The 19,741-nt window shown below is 45.2% G+C and overlaps 1 long non-coding RNA gene across 1 annotated transcript; it reads right to left on the reverse strand.

Annotated features, from left to right (window-relative positions):
* Positions 1-1,533: 1,533 nt before the first annotated feature.
* On the reverse strand, positions 1,534-2,448 carry LOC119822336. The gene is made up of 3 exons (XR_005286775.1): positions 2,430-2,448; positions 1,850-1,915; positions 1,534-1,657 (listed from the first exon to the last, which is right to left on the reverse strand). It is a non-coding gene; the product is annotated as an uncharacterized LOC119822336 (long non-coding RNA).
* Between the last annotated feature and the right edge of the window lie 17,293 nt (positions 2,449-19,741).

The raw sequence follows: 19,741 nt of genomic DNA on the forward strand, positions 1-19,741 counted from the left end.
GCAACTTCAGAAGACTCTCAGTCGGAAAAATAGGTCATCTAGAAAGGCTAAAAGAAAAAAAAAAGAGAAAGAAAGCAAGAGAAAAATCAGGGTCAATAGGTAAGATCTGTAGTTCCATCAGGAGGTATTTCTCAGCTACAGAGTCTGAGCCTAGCCTGCCTAAGCTCCAGATGTGACTCATTTGGGGCAGCTCTTGCCCACCATGCAGAAACCTGGGTTTGGTTTCCAGAACCAAATAAACCAGGCTTGGTGTGGAATTCCTGTAATCCCTACATTTGGTAGGTAGAGGCAGAAGGATTAAAAGATCAAGGATATCCACCCCTACATAGATGATTTAAAAAGTAAATCTTCCCAAACCTGCTAAGACAAGTTACATACCTTGTATAGACCGCCTACACTCAGTTGGCTGGGGGCAGGAAGATCGACAGTCCTTGGCAGCCGGGACTACATACAGTAAACGGGAGTCAAAACAAGAGGAGAGAAAAAGAAAGGATTCTTCATTAGAAGGAACCAGTAGATATGCCCCTGTGGGGTATAAGAGTCATATGCTTTCGCAAAGAAAAAAGACGACCACGAGTACAAGGTACAGAGAGTGAAGAGGAACAGACAAGGACAGGGTTGAAGAACTCTACAAAAGGCAGGTATGTGTTTGTGTATGATATATGCATGACCATAAGTATGTGTGTGTGTGTGTGTGTGTGTGTGACTGTCTATCTGTGTGTCCTCACCCTTTGAGCACACATGTAGACCAGGAATATTCATCAAATGCTTTTATTCCTTAAATCTTTTTGCTTGGTTTTTGAGACAGGGTTTCTCTGTGTTTACCTGGCTGTCCTGGAACTGGCTCTGAGATCTGCCTGCGTCTATCTCCCCATCCCAAGGCAAAGGGGGTGCTCCACCACCACTGGACTTCCACCTTAATTTGTGAGACAGGGTGTCTTGCTGATGTCAGGCCAGCAAGCTCCCACACCTGCTCCCTTCCCCACCAGGCAAAGATGACACAAGGATGCTGGCACGTGCTGTTGTCACAGTCCCGTCCACCCATCTCACCAGCCCTGGTCTCCAGATCTGATAGTTCAGAACATTTAGAATTTTTATATTATATTTGCATTATTGTGGCTGCTTATGGCCATCGTCAGTTCTTGGTGATTCCCTGGGGGTTAACATATGACAGAGCAGCTGGCCTGCCTAAGAGTTGTTCATGTGCAAGAAAAACACACAGAGACAGAGACACAGAAAAGAGAGAGAGAGAGACTCACCAGTGGCTGTGTGTTCCAGTGGGTAGAGGGCAGGGGAACATAAAGTAGTCAGAGGGGATCACAGTGTCAGGCCAGATCAGCCTCTGTGGGGCAAAGTCTGCAGGGGCTCAGATAAGCCACACTTCTGTATCTGGAAACATCAGCGCCTCCAAAGGGAAACGAGGAGGATCTGAGTCTGGACACATCACCATAAATTGGGGGGGGGGCAGGAGAACCGAGTGGCACCGGAGTCCGGGGTACCCGCCATCCCAATGACCTGCGCTGAAGGCTTGGGACACATTCTTGAATATAGAAGATACCCAGGATGGTTCTAATTAGGAAGACAGCTGGAGAGATGGACCACCACACCAGTCGCACAGTCTTCTCTGGGTCTCATGCTGTCTACAGGTTGACACGGTCTAGGCAGAAAGAACACGAGATGAGAATTTACCAATGCGACTGTGGCTTGGACGAGAAAAACAGAAGCCATCTTAAAGAATTTCACTGCCCAGTGCAGCCTCAGGCAGACTCAGGCAGGCTGGAGGCAGGAGGCACAGCAGGTTGCTGACCCCTCATTAAGTTTTTGGGTTTCACTCTAATCTGACACCTACCAGTCCCTCAGGGTGTGGCACATGGTGGTAAGTGCAGGAGCCAGTTGTCATTCTGGGAATGGTGGCCTTGAAGGAGCAAGCAGGCAGAGACAGGAGGTGAGTAGCTGGAAGGCAGAATTGGTGGAGGGGGGGACTCTGCTGCCTTGGAGTCATTCACTCCCCAGCTCAGATTTTCCCAAGCTTTGGGTCTGAGGACTCAAGCAATGGAACTTGCTGGGATGACTTGTGGGGATTCCTGCTAAAGGTTCTTGCAGGAGCCTGGCCTCTAGAGGAGTCGGTCCTACAGGGCTGCTTGCAGGACACATTCTCAACCTGGCAACCCAGCTTAGGGCAGGTTGACTAGGAATACTCTCCTTGGGGCAAAGAAGAGTCACCCCATGGAGAAGACTGTGTTCTCTGCCAAGAAACATGGGGCAAAGGACAGTCACTACCCAGAGTACCACTTCTGATGTTTCCGCAGGCAGGGGGAGAGGGCAAGGCGCTATTGTTCCACGAGACAGCCTAGGGCACCTTTGCACCTCAGCCCTCCACACTGAGCTAGACCCTGTGGGAAGCCTACCCTTCCTGCCTGGGATTTTACCTGGAGAGATAGATGTTCTCTGTGGTAGACAGCTCTTCCTCTGCAGGAGGGGCCTGTGTCTAGACTGTGTCCTGGGCATCTGGCCTGGGTCCCCAGAGGGGCTGTCTGAATCTCATCCAGACAGATCCCCAACCCGTGGCTCAGAAGCTACGGAGCTGGGGCTTGACCTCTTTAGGGCTTCAAAGAGAAAAGTACAGGAAGGAAACTCTTAGTGACTTCAAAACACACAAGACTCAGTGCACTACCCTGCAGCACCCAAGTACCCGACTGCTGCTCCAAGGAATCTTTGCCTCCTTTGGCCTCACCTATCCCTGCTTGGCTCAGCATCTCTGCTGTCCCCCTGTTGCTCAACAAGCCTGAGGTTACACTTCAGGGGACACCTGGTCTTTCTGAAGTGACAGGCTGTCACGCTCACAGTGTGCTATGAGTGGACACAGGCATCATTTATCACAAAGGACAGGAGGAAAAGTACAAATCAGATGAAGTGAGAAAGGCGCTCACCTGGTTCTGTGGGTGCCTCTAAGATCCCCTGACTGTGGAGCCTGGTTCTCACAGGAGGCATGGTTTCTCTCTGCAGGAGGCAGGCAGCAACACAGGTGTCTGAGGCAGTTCACAATGGTTTTCTTGGCCCTCTTCCAGTGGTGGCACCTCTGGTTTCAGGAGGAAGCTGGCCCGGCATCCTGGGGCTGACCATGGGTGATGGCCCCTTCCTGTCTGGTGGTCACTTCTTCTGTGATGGTCTCTTCCTGCAGTGTGTCCCCAAGGGAGGAGCCTTTGGGGGTTACACACAGCCGTCTCCAGCGAGCTCCAGAGTTTCTCTGCATCATTTGCAGCCTCATTGTGGTCTGCCCCAAGAGGGTGGTACAGAGAGCAGGATGGCTGGGCACTTGCCGTCAGGCTGCCACACAACCCGATGTTTGACTGCGAAAAACTCTTGCTGGTCTCCAGGCTGCTGTTCATGATGGAATCAGCCACAGGACAGCGCAGGTGGGATAGGGGGGCAAGGTGGATCCTCCTAGGTTGGCAGCACAGGGTGGCAGGCACGCTGTGCCTTCTGCCACCCTGCCTGGAATTCTTATCTTCTTTCTCCTGGGGCTCAGATGGCACGATGAAGGTTGGGGAAGTAGGCTCAGCAGCTCCCCTGAGAGTCTCAGAAAAAGTGTGAAGATTGGCCAGGTTGAGGACAAGGCCTGGCTCCATGGGTTTTGTGGTTTTCACCCAGTGATGGCAGCAGTCTTCCCCGGGTGCCTGGTGTTGCAGACTCAGGTATCTGGCCATCGCCTGATTAAATTTTTGGGCTTCTAGACACTCAATCACTCCTTCAGGTTGGTACCCCACGCCTGCCATGGTGCTGACAATGCTAGGGCTCGGGGTGCCTGGGAGACTCTGGATGGATGCCCGTGCCTGGCTGTCCCTGATCATGGGGCACATCAGGATTTGGCTGATGGTGGGCCTTCTGTCGGGGTTGATCATGAGGATTTCCACAATTACGTTGAAACTATCAACTGGGACATGATGAGGAATGCTGAAGTTTGCAGTCAGAATTTGCTGTCTCAAGCCCGCAGAAAAGCTAGCTTGGAACGGAATGTGCCTGGCCACCATGAAGTAGAGGAGCACGCATAAGTTCAAACATCGCTGGCCTATCCATAAGGCTCCACTCCGAAGAGTTCCGGGGCACAATAGGCTAGAGTGCCACAGGGATTCTTTACTTTTGTACCAGGGACAACTTTAACTGCCAGGCCAAAATCACAGAGCTTGGCATTACCAGAGGCGTCGATCAAGATATTGTTTGCCTTAATGTCCCTGTGGACGATCCAGTTGTCTTGGCAGTACTTCACTGCCTGTAGTACCTGTGTAAATAGCCTTCGAGCCTCGCACTCCCGTAAGCCTCCCTGTTTGCGAATCTGACACAACAGGTCCCCCTTTGAGGCATAATCCATTATGAAATATGTCATCTCCCATGTCTGGACCTCCTGAAAGAACTTGATTATATGCGGATGAACAAGGGATCTCATTATATCAACCTCGTTGTTGTTCCGGGCGGAGTACCCCTTCACATTTGCAAGAATCTTCACAGCCACGTAGCTGACAGTGGGCAAATGGAAGGCCAGTTTGACTGTGGCAAAGGTTCCTCGTCCCAGTGTGGTCATCATTTGATATACACTGGTAAATGTCTTCTCGTCACAGTAGAGGGTCTCTCTGCCCTGCTTCATGGCCTGGTTCTTGTTGAAACACAAAGGGAACTTTAAACAAACAGTTTAAATCACACCATTGAGAATGTTTATCACCATGAATTCCTACATTCCAAAGAGAAAAAGAGTCACAGATATTTCAGGCAACCTAACCAGGTACGTAGTGCTCAGGAAGGGAATGAAGTACCTTCCAAAGCAGTGGACAGCAGAACATAACACAGATCAGGTTGGCCGGATTCACTCAGAAACTGAGAGAATGAAACCAAGGGTCGCAGAAGCTACAAGCCACTTATTGGGAAGAAGAATCATCCTTACTTGAGCTGAACACTCTTTGAGAGAGAAGATACTAATAAAATCATATGCACGAGAAGTTGATGAGACAACAGAAAATCCCCAAACCCAGAGTTTCTTGGTGGGGAGATGGCTCAGGAGGTCAGAAGGTTTACTATTCTGGCAGAGGACTTGTGTTTGGTTCTCAGGACCTAGGTCAGGTGGATCACTGACTCCAGTTCTAGGAGATCCTACACCTCTGACATCTGAGGGCATCCAAACACATGCGTGGACGATCGCAAGGCACACACACACACACACACTTGAGGTCGCCTACATGTACACTCACATGTACTACATATAATTTTAAATAGTGATATAAGTCTTTTTGTATATTTTATTTCTATGACCTGGAAAGACATAAGAGGGTGACAGATCCCCTAGGTGGGGCACTTCAGGAAGTTATGATGTCATGAAATTGCTGTGAGGCAGACCTAGGTCTTCTGTGAGAAGACTACATGCTCCTAACTGTTGGGCCATCTCTCCAGGCTAACCCACCCGTCCCCAAAGAAATCTGTTTTTGAAAACCCTGAGAGTCCTTCCATGGACTGGAAAATGTGGATGGAATTGAGAAACTTCTTGATATAAATTAAACTAAGAAGATATGATAAAGAACAAGATTGAAATATTTATGAGGAAAGAATCTGCATAGGAAAGCCCAGGACCAGGCAAACCTACTGATGAATCCTTTCAATCTCTTGAAAACAAATGTCAGTGCTCCTCAATACTCCACAAAATAGAAAGGAACTTAGCAGTTCCAAACACATTCATGCCAAAACCAGGACAACACAATGAAGAAAAATAGAGGCTATTTCCATGATGAACATAGATGTAAAAGTCCTTAATAATACTACTTGAATCTTTTCACCAAATTCACATAAGCCAGGCCATACTTCATGGTTAAAATATGCTCACAAGGATCCTTGCAAGGATAGCTCTACATATTTAGCTTGACAACACAACACTGAAACAGAATTAAGGGCAAGAGTGCCACAGTCATACAGAAGGACGGCCACAGAGAAGGATGAAACAGTGGGGCTCTCGAGAACATGGTTGTCACTGGAGAAGATCGCTCTACACGGGAAAGCCAGTCCTTCTAATGGGTCACTTTTCTTCTCTCATATGTGGAACTTGGGAGCAGGAGGAGGTCCTCAACATAAAAGGGGGCTCCTAGGAATGTGGAGGAGGTAGTGTGAGAAGGAAGCAGAGCTGGGTGGGTTAATCACATGGTCAAGTGATCAGAATGCATTACAGATGTTCCTGCGATTGCCAGGACTAAATTGTTCCTATGATATGGTACACCATAACAAGGAAAGCTTGAAATGAGAAAAGAGAAATGGACCAAGGAACACATAACAAAAGTAAATGAAAAAGTGAAACTCAAGACAGAGGTTCTGGAGAGATGAGTTAGTCTTTAAGAGCACCACCTGCTCTTTCAGAGAAACCTGGTTCAATGCCCAACACACATGGTGCTCACAATCACGTGTTACTGGAGTTATAGCTAATCTGTCTCCCTCTTGTGACCTCCACAGTGTGAGGCTCATGGTGCACACACAGACATGAAAACAAAATACTCATACACATAAATAATAATATTAAAAATTATACCCCAAGAAGCACAACTTAAAAATAAAAACTACCTGGCTGTGGTGGCATATGCCTTTAATCCCAACACTCAGAAGGCAAAGCAGGTAATCTTTTAGTTTGAGGCCAGCCATATCTACAGAGTGAGTTCCAGGAATGCCAGAGCTACACAGAAAATTTCTGTCTTGAATTCTCCTCCCATATACCCACAAAATAAACAGAGAGTAAAAAAAAAAAGAACATGAAAAAGTAAGCCCATAAATCAAGCCAGAAAATGCATAAATACACAAAGAAGAAGAAGAAGAAGAAGAAGAAGAAGAAGAAGAAGAAGAAGAAGAAGAAGAAGAAGAACAACAACAACAACAACAACAACAATAAAAATCAAAGGCAACAAAGTTGGAGGGAAACTCACTAGTTGGAGTACAGCAGCTCTTGGAAGTCCAAGCAGTCTCTTTCACCAGTACAGAGCTCAAACCACTTTCCACCTCACAAACCCACCTGCACTGTAAGGAGAGGAGGCATCCTCAGCCAGAGCTGTGAGGGCAGAGGGGTCTGTCATTGTGACATCAGAGCAAGAAAGGGACCAATGATAGCTTGGCACAGCTCACTGGTTTTCTTCCCATTCTGTCACCAAGTACAGGAAGGTTGAGTGAAAAAATGAGAACACGAAGGGACTTGGAAGGGGTGGGCAGGAGGCAGTGAGATCAGGAGAATGTGGTCAAAGCTTTTCATGTACTTGAATGTAGATGCCACTGTGAGAATACTCATGTTGTAGAGTCCATGTAAACAAAGGTTTTAAAATGGTGATGGAAGGAATAAACCGAGATTAAATATTAAAACTAAAGATTAAAATAGAGTAAACATCTAATTAATGCAGATAATAAAAATTGCCCCAAATTATACCCCAGACTGAGGAAGAAATAAAGGAAGAAAGAATTATTTTTAAATCCTGGAAACCCAAACCTCTAAACCCCAAATCTGTGACCTTAGAAGGAAACTCATTGTGTTCAGATTTAACAGTTCATGAATATCAAAGTTCAACCAGGTCACTTCTCTCGAAATCACCAAGTTTCAACTGAAGATCAGCCTCTGCACTGGAAGGAGCCTCAGCCAGAGCTGCGAGGCAACAGGGGTCTGTCATTGTGAGTTCAGAGCAAGAAATGAACCAATGATGGCTTGACTTAGATCACTGGTTTTCCTCACTTCTGTTCTCATGACAGGGAAGGCTGCTCTGGTCAGTGGGGAGCAGTGCTGGTTACACTCAAATGACTGTCCCCAGTGTTGTCCATTGCCCCAATTTTTCCTGCTAGGCCCACTCTCCAAGGTCCACAATTTTCCCCAAATGGTGTCACGAGGTGGGACACTGTCCAAACACTTGATTCTTTGTGGGACCTTGACGCCCAAACTTTAACAAGGACCCTGTCCACTTGAACAATAAAACAAGCAATCATAAGTATGACAGTGAACTCCAGAGCACTGGTCCTCCCAGTTACGAGCCCTGGTACTCTCTCCTTAGTAGGTGGATAGTGTTTTGCTTTTCACTTGGTCCCTAGCCAAACTTCTGTGACAAGTTGGTAAGAACTCATCATGTCTACACTCAAAGTGTTCAGTTTATTTTTCTTTCAACTTAGTTTGATGTTTCCTTTAGGATGGCAGCTCCTTACTACATCGAGATGCTGTGACAAAATACTGTTTTCCATGGGCCCCTATGGCCTGGGACTAACATCTGTGGGGCCGAGAGCAAGATGACATCATTCATCCCATGATCCCTATCATTCCTCACACTTCTTACCAAAGTCCAGGATCCCCGAAGACAGTGTTCTGATACGTTTGTTCAAAATGATCAAGAAAATACTGGTCAGCCAGAACCCCACAGACAACATATGTAGGTCACGGAGCCATATCCTGGCACCCTAGGCCCCTCTGCTCTCAAACAAATGTCTTAGTCACTTGCAAACACCAGGAATCGGCCGCTTGCACATCTGGACACTGGCAAGGTAAGATCAAGTTGCCAAGAGACTGAGTGTGTAAGGGCTGCTTTCTAACTCTAATTGGTACTTTGGATGTATTCCTACATGGTCAAGGAAAGGCATGAGCTCAATCTACCAAGCCCTTTTCTAAAGGCCACCTGTTCTGCTGTGTGGCAAATCTCCAGTGCTTAGGAGTCCCCAAATGTTAATACTGTTTTTTAGGTTTGAAGTTTTGACATGGACTTGGCAGGACACAGACATAGACACATACTTACATACATATTACAGTCACTCACTCACTCTCTCACTCTGACCCACCCACACAAATACACATACACACACAAAATCAAACATGCACAACTAGATGTCACCAGCATGTGGAGAGTCCTTCAGAGTCAGCTGATACACATTTTATAGGAGCTCAATGGGAAAGTCAGGAGTGGGATATTTGATCATACTCTAAAAGTCTTGAAACTGTGTTAATAAAATCAATTAAAAACTCAGGGAGCGCAGCCTTTTCTGTCTCTCCTCCCGAAGAGGCAGCTTCTGCCTCTTCTCCATTCTCCCCACTACTCCTCTTCCTTCTGTTTCTGTCTCTCCCTGCCTCTCTGCTCTTCTCCTCTTTCCCCTTCCCTTCCATACCCACTACATGAATATCCAACCTCACTCTGCAAGGCGTGCCTATCCATCTGTCTTAACAAATTGAAATAAAAGAAGAAAAAAAACCCCAAAAACTCAGGGAGTGGAGTGAGCAACTACTAGACAAGAATTAGCCAAAGAAGAACAAAGTAGCAGGCAATAAGAAGAGAGGGATGCACAGGAAGGTATAAGGAGGCACTTAGCGATTCGTGGTCTTTTTGGTTTAGGATGAGTGAAGAGATGCTTTTCTTGCTGGGTTTCTGTCCAAATAGGAAAGTACATTGGTTGCTTCTTGGGCTCTCTGAGCTAGCAGGTTTTCACCCAACATCTGACTCCCAAGTCTTTATTGGTAAATAGAACAAAGGAGGCTTAGTTAAAACTTACATTTGGTGACTGTGGCCAAGCTGGTACCAGAAATCCTACTAGGCCTCAGCCTATGTGGTGAGGTGTTGACTGTTGGGCCCTGAGGAGAAGATAGTAATTAAAATACAGGCAGATTCAGGTTAGGCCATTAAACTGACAGAAAAACAAGAAAAGTCTCATAAAGCTGAGCACTTGGCTTTTTTGATTGGTTTGTCAGGATGGGTTTCTCTGTTTAACAATCATGGCTGTCCTGGAACTCGCTCTGTAGACCAGGCTAGCCTCAAAGTCACAGAGGTTCAGCTGCCTCTGCCTCCGGATTGCTGGGATTAAAGGCATGCACCACTATGGCCCGGAACATGGCAATTATTAAAGCTAGGAAAGTTGAGGCAGGAGGACCAGCAGTTCAGGTCATCTTTGGCTACACAGTAGTCTTGAGGCCAGTCTGTGCTACAGGAGACCCACTCTCACCAAATCAAAAAGCAAAAACAAACAGAAGAACAAGGACTGCTTTTGTTTTGTACATGATTGTGGGTCCCAGTGCATCAAAAGTAACCTTTGCTGTGAGACAGGGCATGAACACAAGTGTGTCCATGAGTGTGACATCAACACCTGAGGCGGGAGGGCTGCGATCAGCCTTTTTGTGTTCTTGAAGCTATGCTGCCATCACCCCCGCATAAGTAAGTAGTCAACAGATTTACACTTTAAATGGACCTCACAGGACCCGCCCAGAACCACTATGGGGCATAAGCCAAAGAAAATGGATGGAAGTTTACGAGTGCTCAAGCAGGACGTTCTCTGTCAATAGAACGTTCGCACCCCTAAGGCATCACATGTGCACACATTACACACTTAGTTACTGGCTAGCAGCTCTCTGGGAGGTCGAGGCCAGCCTGGTCTACAAACCAAGTTCCATAACAGCCAGAGCCACACTGGGAGGATCCCTGTCTGGAAAAAGAAAGAAAAGATGAGACGAAAGAGTTTTCCTCTAGCCCAGGCGTGTGACTGATAATCAGATAAAGACGGTCCTTGTCAACAAAATGTCCCCGTGTTTTTCTAAAAGGACAGGTATGTGGGGTGGGTCTCTGGAGTGCTGGGCAGAACATCCCAGCACTAGGTAGTTTTGTTCCAGAACATGTTTCTTGAGGTCTTTGGCCAGCAGAACTGATCCTTTGCTTCCAAATGATTATTGCCCCCACCCCTGCTGTGCCTGATAACACACGAGCTTTGGTACTGCAATCGCCCTGCCCCCTATAGAAAATGACCCACGAAAGGTCAGTTTCAGGCACACAGAAGGACAGAAGATGGTGGAGGGACCTGGTGTGCTATGTCCCACCAAGGAAAGTTCCTCTCTTCCTCCAAGAACAGGTTCTTTTTAGACTTTCACTTTTTCTGTTCTTGAATTCTTTTCACCAGCCCTGTTCCATAATTAGCATCACAAAATGGCCTCTAACTCTTACCTCTGGCCCTCTCCAGCCCTGACTTTGAACTGCCAGGGAGATCCTAAGATAAACACTTTGGAGGAGGCTTTCTGCTAGAGCACAGGCAGACTGACATACATCGGTGCCCTTCCTTAGGACACCATCCAGTGTGCCTGTCAGTCCTCTGAACGGGAGTCCACATGACTTGGCCTGGACTCGGACAGTAACTGGCTGAGTGAACAAATGAGAACACCAAGGGACTTGGAAGGGGTGGGCAGGAGGCAGTGAGATCAGGGGAATGTGGTCCAAGCTTTCCATGTGCGTGTAGGTAAATGTCACTGTGAGAATACTCATGTTGTAGAGTCAATGTAAACAAATGTTTTAAAATGGTGATCGAAGGAATAAACCCAGAGAAAATATTAAAACTAAAGATTAATATAGAGTAAACATCTAATTAATTCAGATAATAAAAATTGCCCCAAATTATACTCCAGACCAAGGAAGAAATAAAGGAAGAAAGGGTTACTTTAAATCCTGGAAACCGAAATCTCTAAACCCCAAATCTGTGTCCTTAGAAGGAAACTCACTGTGTTCAGATTCAACAGTTCATGAATATCCACCAAGTGCAGCCAGCTCACTTCTGTCTAAATCACCAAGTTTCATCTGAAGATCAGCCTCTGCACTGGAAGGAGAGGAGGCAGCCTCAGCCAGAGCTGTGAGGCAACAGGGGTTTGTCATTGTGAGTTCAGAGCAAGAAATGGACCAATGATGGCTTGTCTTAGACACTGGTTTTCTTCATATTCTGCCCCTAAGTACAAGAAGGCTGCCCTGGTCAGTTGGAAGGTAGGGGCCTGAGGAGGCTGGTTACACCAAGTTAGCATTCACTGTGTCTCCCTTTTTTGTTGATTGTGTCTGTTCTTTTCATTCTTTTGTTCTTTTGGAACCTGACACCCAGCTCGCAATTAAATTACACACAGTAGCTTCTTCTTATTTACAATGCCTAGCCTTAGCTTTGCTTCTTCCTTGCAGGCTTTTCTTATCTTTGAATTATCCTGTCCTCCTTTGCCTCTGGCTCTGGGCTTTTTCCTTTTTTTAAACTCTGTGTATCTTACTTTGATTCTTACTCAGTGGCTGGGTAACTGGATAGCTTCCCCTAGCATCCTCCTCTCCTTGTTCTCTTGCTCTTTCTCTGTCCCTTCCTCTAGGATTTCTCCTTCCATTTATACTCTCTGTGTGACTGACCAACCTATCCTTTCTCCTGCTTTACATTTGGCCATTAAAATCTTCATTAGCCCACCAGGTTTTGTAGACAGGCAAAGCATCCCAGCTTCACAGAGTTCAACAAGTGCAACCTAAACAGTAGTCACACACCTTAAAATAATATTCTACAACACCCCATGACCTACCTTTTCCTTCTGGGTTTATTTACCAGGTTTCCCACAACTTTGAAACATGGCCACTTGCTAGGGATCAGTGTCCAAAACAGGATCCTTCCTTGGGTATTACACATCCAAACCCTAATAGAAACCCTTTCCACTTTAATAATCATAGTAGGTGGAATCATTTGAATTATAACAGGTGCTGGATGTTGTCCTTCACCTGGTATGGACACTGTATACTTGCTTTCTCTTACTGTGAAGAAACATCATGACCCAAAATGACTTGAGATAGGAAGGTTTACTTCCCTTTCCCTTTCCTATCAGAAGCTACCATGAGTGGAAGTCAGGGCAGGAAGTCAAGACAAGAACCTCGAGGCAGGAACCAAAGCAGATACCATGGAGTAAAGCCACTTACTGACTTGCTCTCCTTGACTCTCTAAGCCAGCTTATTTTAGATATACAGCCTTGACCTCCAGCCCAGGGACATCAATCACTAATTGAAATTCCCCACAGACTTGCCTATTAGATAGTTAAGTTCCTTCTCCCTCAGATTACTCCAGCTGGTGTCAAGTTGACAAAATCTAACTGGCACACACCGACACCCGTCTATTAGTGGATGGGAGCATGATCCACTTCTCACAGACCCTAACATGCTGTCATGACTTTTGGCTTATGAAACCCATCACATCCATCCTCAGATTGATCAGAGTAACATGGCAGCCTCTGACTGACTCTGGGATGCTGTGGCAATGCTCTGTTCCCAGGACACTCCAAGGCAAGTGACTAACTTCTACGGGGCTGAGAGGAATAGACTTTGTCACATTTTCTCCATAAACTCTTCATCCAATTTCCCCCCAGACAGAAAACTAGGACCACAGCGGGCAGTGGGTTGATATGTTCAAAGTGATAAGAGGAAAAAAATCCATCAGTGGTCCTGGAATCCGCACCCCTGAAGGAGGCACATGTGTTCCTTCCACCTGATGTTCTGGGCCAACATTTTAGAGAAAGTAGAGGGGAAAATCCTCTCAAAATAAACCAAATAACAACCAAAATAGTTGAGAATGCAAATGAAAATTCAGAGCAGACCTCAGAGCTAGGGCAACTCCCAAGTAGCTTTTCTGAGTGTGTTTAGACTCCTTTAGCTCTCATGGCCTCTTTGATAATTTTAGTTGTTTTGTGTCTCTGTCCATGTGGATTCTAAACCCTGGTACAGTTGGTACTGACCTAGTTCCAGGCCTTTAAGATCTCATGCCTCAGAAATACCAGCCATTGCCACTTGCATTGAGCCATCTCCTACTGCTAAGGCTCTTGTTGTTGTCATCCTCTGACATCCAGTCCCTCACAGCCACACCCCACCTTCTCCAAATGTCTCCACTGCCTGTTTGTCCTGCCAGTCGAACCCAAGACCAAACCACAAGATCAGCTGTCCACTCCCAGCTCTACTTTTTTTTAATCGTTTTTAGTGAGCTACATATTTTTCTCCACACTCCTCCCAGCCTCCCTCCCCCCATAACCTCTCCCCTGACCCCCATGCTCCCAATTTACTCAGGAGATTTGTCTTTTTCTACTTGCCATGTACATTAGATCCATGTGTGGCACTCTTAGGGTCCTCTTTTTGTTTAGGTTCTCTGGGTTGTGAATGATCAGCTGGGTTTTCTTCGCTTTATGTCCACTCATGAGGGAGTACATATGATATTTGTCTTTCTGGGTCTGGGTTACCTCATTCAATATGATGTTTTCTACATCCATCCATTTGCCTGCAAATTTCAAGATGTCATTATTTTTTTCTGCTGTGTAGTATTCCATTGTGTAAATGTACCACATTTTCCTTATCCATTCTTCAGTCAAGGGGCATTTAGGTTGTTTCCAGGTTCTGGCTATGGCAAACAAAGCTGCTATGAACATAGTTGAGCACATGCCCTTGTGGTATGATTGATCATCCTTTGGATATATATACCCCAAAGTAGTATTACTCGGTCTTGAGGAAGGCTGTTTCCTAATTTTCTGAGAAATCGCCATACTATTCCCAAAGTGGCTGTATTAGCTTGCACTCCCACCAGCAATGCAGGAGTGTCCCATTTACCCCACCATTTATCCTCTCCAGAATGTGCTGTCATCAGTGTTTTGATCTTGGCCATTCTGACAGATGTAAGATGGTATCTCAGAGTTATTTTGATTTGCATTTCTCTGAGGGCTAAGGATGTTAAGCACTTCCTTAAGTGTCTTTCAGCCATTTTAGAGTCCTTTGTTGAGAGTTCCCTGTTTAGGTGTGTACTCCATTTTTTAAAAATTGGATTATGTGTTCTTTTGATGACCAATTTCTTGAGTTCTTTGTATATTTTGGAGATCAGACTGATGTGGGGCTAGTGAAGACCTTTTCCCATTGTGTAGGTTGTTGTTTTGTCTTGTTGACTGTGTCCTTTGCTTTACAGAAGTTTTCAGTTTCAGGAGATCCCATTTTTAATTGTTTCTCTCAGTGTCTGTGCTGCTGGGGTTATATTTAGGAAGTGGTCTCCTGTGCCAATGCGTTCAAGTGTACTTCCCACTTTCTCTTCTATAAGGTTCAGTGTGGCTGGCTTTATGTTGAGGTCTTTGATCCATTTGAACTTGAGTTTTGTGCAAGGTGATAGATATGGGTCTATTTTCATTCTTCTCCATGTTGATATCCAGTTATGCCAGCACTACTTGTTAAATATGCTTTCTTTTATCCATTTGATATTTTTTGCTTCTTTGTCAAAAATAAGGTGTTCGAAGATGTGTGGATTGATATCCTGGTCTTCTATTTGGTTCCACTGGTCCTCCTGTCTGTTCTTATGCCAATACCAGGCTGTTTTCAGTACTGTAGGTCTGTAGTAGAGTTTGAAGTCAGATTGTGATGCCTCCAGAAGTTCCTTTATTGTACAGGATTCTTTTGGCTATCCTGGTCTTTTTTGCTTTTTCATTTAAAGTTGAGTACTGTTCTTTTTAGGTCTGTGAAGAATTTTTCTGGGATTTTGATGGGCATTGCTTGAATCCGTAGATTGCTTTTGGTAAGATTGCCATTTTCACTATTTTAATTCTGCCTACCCAAGGGTATGGGAGTTCTTTCCATCTTCTAGTGTCTTCTTCAATTTCTTTTTTCAAAGATTTAAAGTTCTTGACTCACCAGCTGCCAGTCAGCCCGGAGGCGGAGGCAGAAGAGGAAACTTCCCAGACTGCCGATTGCCAAGCGCCTGAACAGAGCTGCTGTCGTTGGACCCGGAAGAGATCCGGAAACTCCTGGAACATACTGAGAGCCAGTTCCATAACCGCCGCAAGATACTGATCCGGGGTCTCCCAGGGGACGTGACCAACCAGGAAGTACACGATCTTCTGAGCGACTGCGAACTCAAGTACTGTTGGTGGACAAATACAAAGGGACAGCTTTCGTGACCCTGCTGAGTGGGGAGCAGGCTGAAGCTGTCATCAAGGCCTTCCACCAGAGCCGCCTTCCAGAGCGGGAGCTGTCAGTTCAGCTGCAGCCTACCGATGCTCTGTTGTGTGTGGCCAAGCTGCCACCCAGCCTGACCCAGGCACAGTGTGAGGAGCTGGTGCGGCCCTTTGTCAGCCTGGAGCGCTGCTTCCTAGGGTACAGCAAGCACACAGGCCACTCTAAGGGACATGGCTTTGCAGAGTACATGAAGAAAGACTCGGCTGCCAGGGCCAAGTCTGATTTGCTGGGCAAGCCACTGTGAGCTGGGTACAATGGTCAACTTTTGCAGACAGCAGCAGGGACTGTTAAGCCACAAACACTGGTTTCTCTATTAAAGGGGTGGTTTGTCAAGACCAAGGCTTTGGCTTTCTATCCACACAGGGCAGACACCCTGGAGAAAGGGCTATCCCTAGGTCAGAGCTCTTTGATCCTGAGTCAGAAGCTTTGACTTAGTAGGACCTGTGGCCCAACTTTAAGGCATCAGAGGGCAAGAAGAGTATGGCAGGGGGGTGGAGATCCTGGGACTGGGTACTGGCCAGAGCAGGCAGGCAGGAGCTTGAGACAGCTATACCTGCTAGTCTCTGTGCCCCTTCCCTTTTCCCCAATAAACCTCCCACATGAGTTCTGTTGTATGGTATTACTTTTCTGCCTGCTGCGGTCAAACAGCAACAGCCATCATTCCCAGGGCCTCTGTCTTTGCATCTTGCCATTTCGTTCTAAATAGTCCCCCAGCTGATAGCTGCTATTTCTGTCTACTTGCATTGTGATTTCCAGTGTGTAAACCCAGGCAGAGCATGCGCTGCCTTTTGTGTGTTGGATCCTGTCTGTCCTTTCTTTTTAAATTTCTTTCTTCATTTATTTTATATGTTTGGATATTTTCCCTACACATTATTGTGTGCCATGTATGTGCAGTATTTGCAGTGGCAGAAGAGGGGAAACGGATTACATTAACCCATTGGAAACTGGGAGTTCCACCTTTATGATCATTAAAACAAAACAACCCAACACCAGCACTAACAACCCCCCAGCACCACCACGAACAACTAACAGGGTCTGATCAGATGATGGTTGAACAGTTAAGAATGCTTTCAGCTTTTCCAGAGGACTTAAATTTGGTTCTGAGGACATTTGCTAGGTGACTCAAAACTCCAGTCCCTGAGGATCCAATATCCTCCTTTGTCTACTGCAGATATCGCTACCCATATGGCACACACCCAGAGATACACAAATGTACAAGTAGAAAAGAAAGCAGCTGACCAACCAGGATTCAGTATTTTTTTTTTACATTTTTATGAGATAAAACTTACATACAATGCAAAGTACATTTTATCTTGTCATTTTTAGCAAATTGGTCTACTGATTCCAATTAATATTTATGTTACCAACAATCTAATTTCCCAGTTTTCTTCCCAATAACCCTTGCCCTAGCCTCTAGAGGCAAACAGAGCTGCTTAAAAAAGATTTATTTTCATTTATATGTGAGTGTGTATATACCACATGTATGTAGGTGTCATGATGACCAGAACATGGTATTGGACTCCTATAGCTGGTGAAAGATTTATGGCAGCAGGTGTGACCCTGGCAGGTCCCTGGTGGGTGGGAGACCACGGTGGATGGGAGACTGACAGATACACCATGTGGAGGAAGCTTGGGTATAGAGTTTGTTTATTTAATGGAAAGGGTAAAAGAGGAAGGGTGTTGTAAGAGGTTGCTTGTTTGTTCCCAAAATAATCACACAGAAACCATATTATTTGCAATACTGTTTGGCCAATAGCTTAAGTGTATTTCTGGCTAACTCATACATCTTAATTTAACCCATTTCTCTTAATCTGTGTATTGCCACTTGGCTGTGGCTTACCGGGTAATGTTCCTGTGTTTGTCTCTGGTGGGGCTACATGGCTTCTCTCTGACTCTGTCTTCTTTCTCCCAGCATTGAGCTCAGTTTTCCCCACCTAGTTCTACTCTGCCCTATCAACAGGCCAAGGCAGTGTCTTTATTCACCAATGATATTCACAGCATACAGAAGGGAATCCACATCAGAAAGGGATTATGGGAGGAAGAGAGAAATAGAGAAAGAGAGAAAGGGAGGGAGGGAGGGAGGGAGGGAGAGAGAGAGAGAGAGAGAGAGAGAGAGAGAGAGAGAGAGAGAGAGGAAGAGAAAGGGGAAGGGAGAGGCAGTGGCTGTTTCTTCTGGTTGCTTCATTCCTGCACAAAATTTGTGGTATTAAACGGTCCGGTGTCTTTTGGGCCTGGCAAGATGTTGGCAGAGTAGAGGCCAAGGTTAAGTTTAGGAAGAAAAAGCTTTTCTTTAGGCCCTAGTAATTGAGGAGGAGGGTGTCAGGACCAGGGAGTTGAGAGGGGAGTGTATCTGCCCTGTTTAAGGTGGATTCTTCAATTTGGCACTCACAAGAATTTTTTGAGTTTGTAAAATGTAAGTTTTAGACACATACATTATATAAACAGCAGCATATTTATGATAGAATTACTGTGACAGATGTTTTTGCACAATGAAAAGTATTTTTAAAAAATGACCAAAGAGAATTTAAAATTTTGATCTTGCAATATAGTACTCTGCCAGAGTTAGATTAATAGCTTATCAGCATTTTACTTATAATGTTAAGACTATGAATGGCAGAATAGTGAGAGAGAAATTTGTTAGCTTGCATTTGTCTTCAGACCTTTATAACTTGCAGGTACACACCTTAATAACTTGCATTTGTATATCTTAAAACACCTTGGTTTGAGCTTTGTATCTTAAAATACCTTTTATTTAAAACATGGTAAGAAGTTATACTGAAATTTGTTCCATGAAGTTGTCCTTTATAAACTGGCAAAACCTCTCAAGCATCAAATTGCATCAGAGAATCTTTAAGAAGAATAAGATTTTTCTTGAATTATTAAATTACAAAATGATAAAGAACTTACTCAATTGGCTACCTAGAGACAATCCTCAGGGACCTCCATGATCGCCGAGGGCAGGGATATTAAGGCTGTATTTGTCTTCTCTTGTTAGCGCAGGGCCTGCCAGACTTTAGACTGGGTCCAAACTTGACTGTACTGATTTTAACTTATTAGATGAGAAGGACTTATTATTTGTGAAGGACAAAAAGCTGTTTGCAATAGAAGCTTAATGGCAGAACTGACAATAGTGGGTTAGGAAATCTGTAGGAAGGAAAACCTACCTTGCCCTGAGCAGCTAGGCTGTCATTTCCAGTTGTCCTTCATACATGTCTGGAGATCTTCAGGATTTTAGATGAAAGGCAATTTTTCCAAGTGGTTAGTGCTTTCACTTGATGAAGCAAATTGCAGATAGACATTGTTTAGTCCCCATCAGTCTTCTGTCTTCTTTGGAGGAAATGGGGTTGTGCTACTAGGAGCCAACCTGTCTCTCTGTTATAAAAAGTCTTTTAATACTTAAACATTTAAATGCCACATTCCCCAGATCTCTGAGTACTTGAGGGCTGTTTATCGGGTATAGATGAGTTATAACTACAGTATACGATCTGCCTGGAGAGCTGGGTCCAAGCTTGACTGTATTGATTTTAACTTATTAGATGAGAAGGACTTATTATTTGTGAAGGACAAAAAGCTGTTTGCAATAGAAGCTTAATGGCAGAACTGACAATAGTGGAGAACAGCTTAATATATTTTAAAGCAGGGTTGGATCACAAATACAGTATGTTGTAAGAGATTTAAAAGTACATGCCAATTTAAAATATTTGTGACTTACTGCCTTCTTAGTTTGGAATAAGAAACAATAAACAGAGCTCTGCATCTAATGGGTGCCTCAGTGGGCCCTGCCAATGTAAACCATCATGCAAACACACCATATGTAACAGAGCACAAAGTAACTTTTGAAAAGCTTAAAGCAGATTATGTGAGGAACCTGCTGCCCACACTGTTTAGCTAGAGGTGGTACCTTATGAGTCTGTGGCTCCTCCATTTCTTAAGCTCAAACAAAATGGGGGCAGTTGTGGCTGCTCATG

The sequence above is a fragment of the Arvicola amphibius genome, chromosome 9, assembly GCF_903992535.2.
Source record: "Arvicola amphibius chromosome 9, mArvAmp1.2, whole genome shotgun sequence".
Lineage (NCBI taxonomy): Eukaryota > Metazoa > Chordata > Mammalia > Rodentia > Cricetidae > Arvicola > Arvicola amphibius.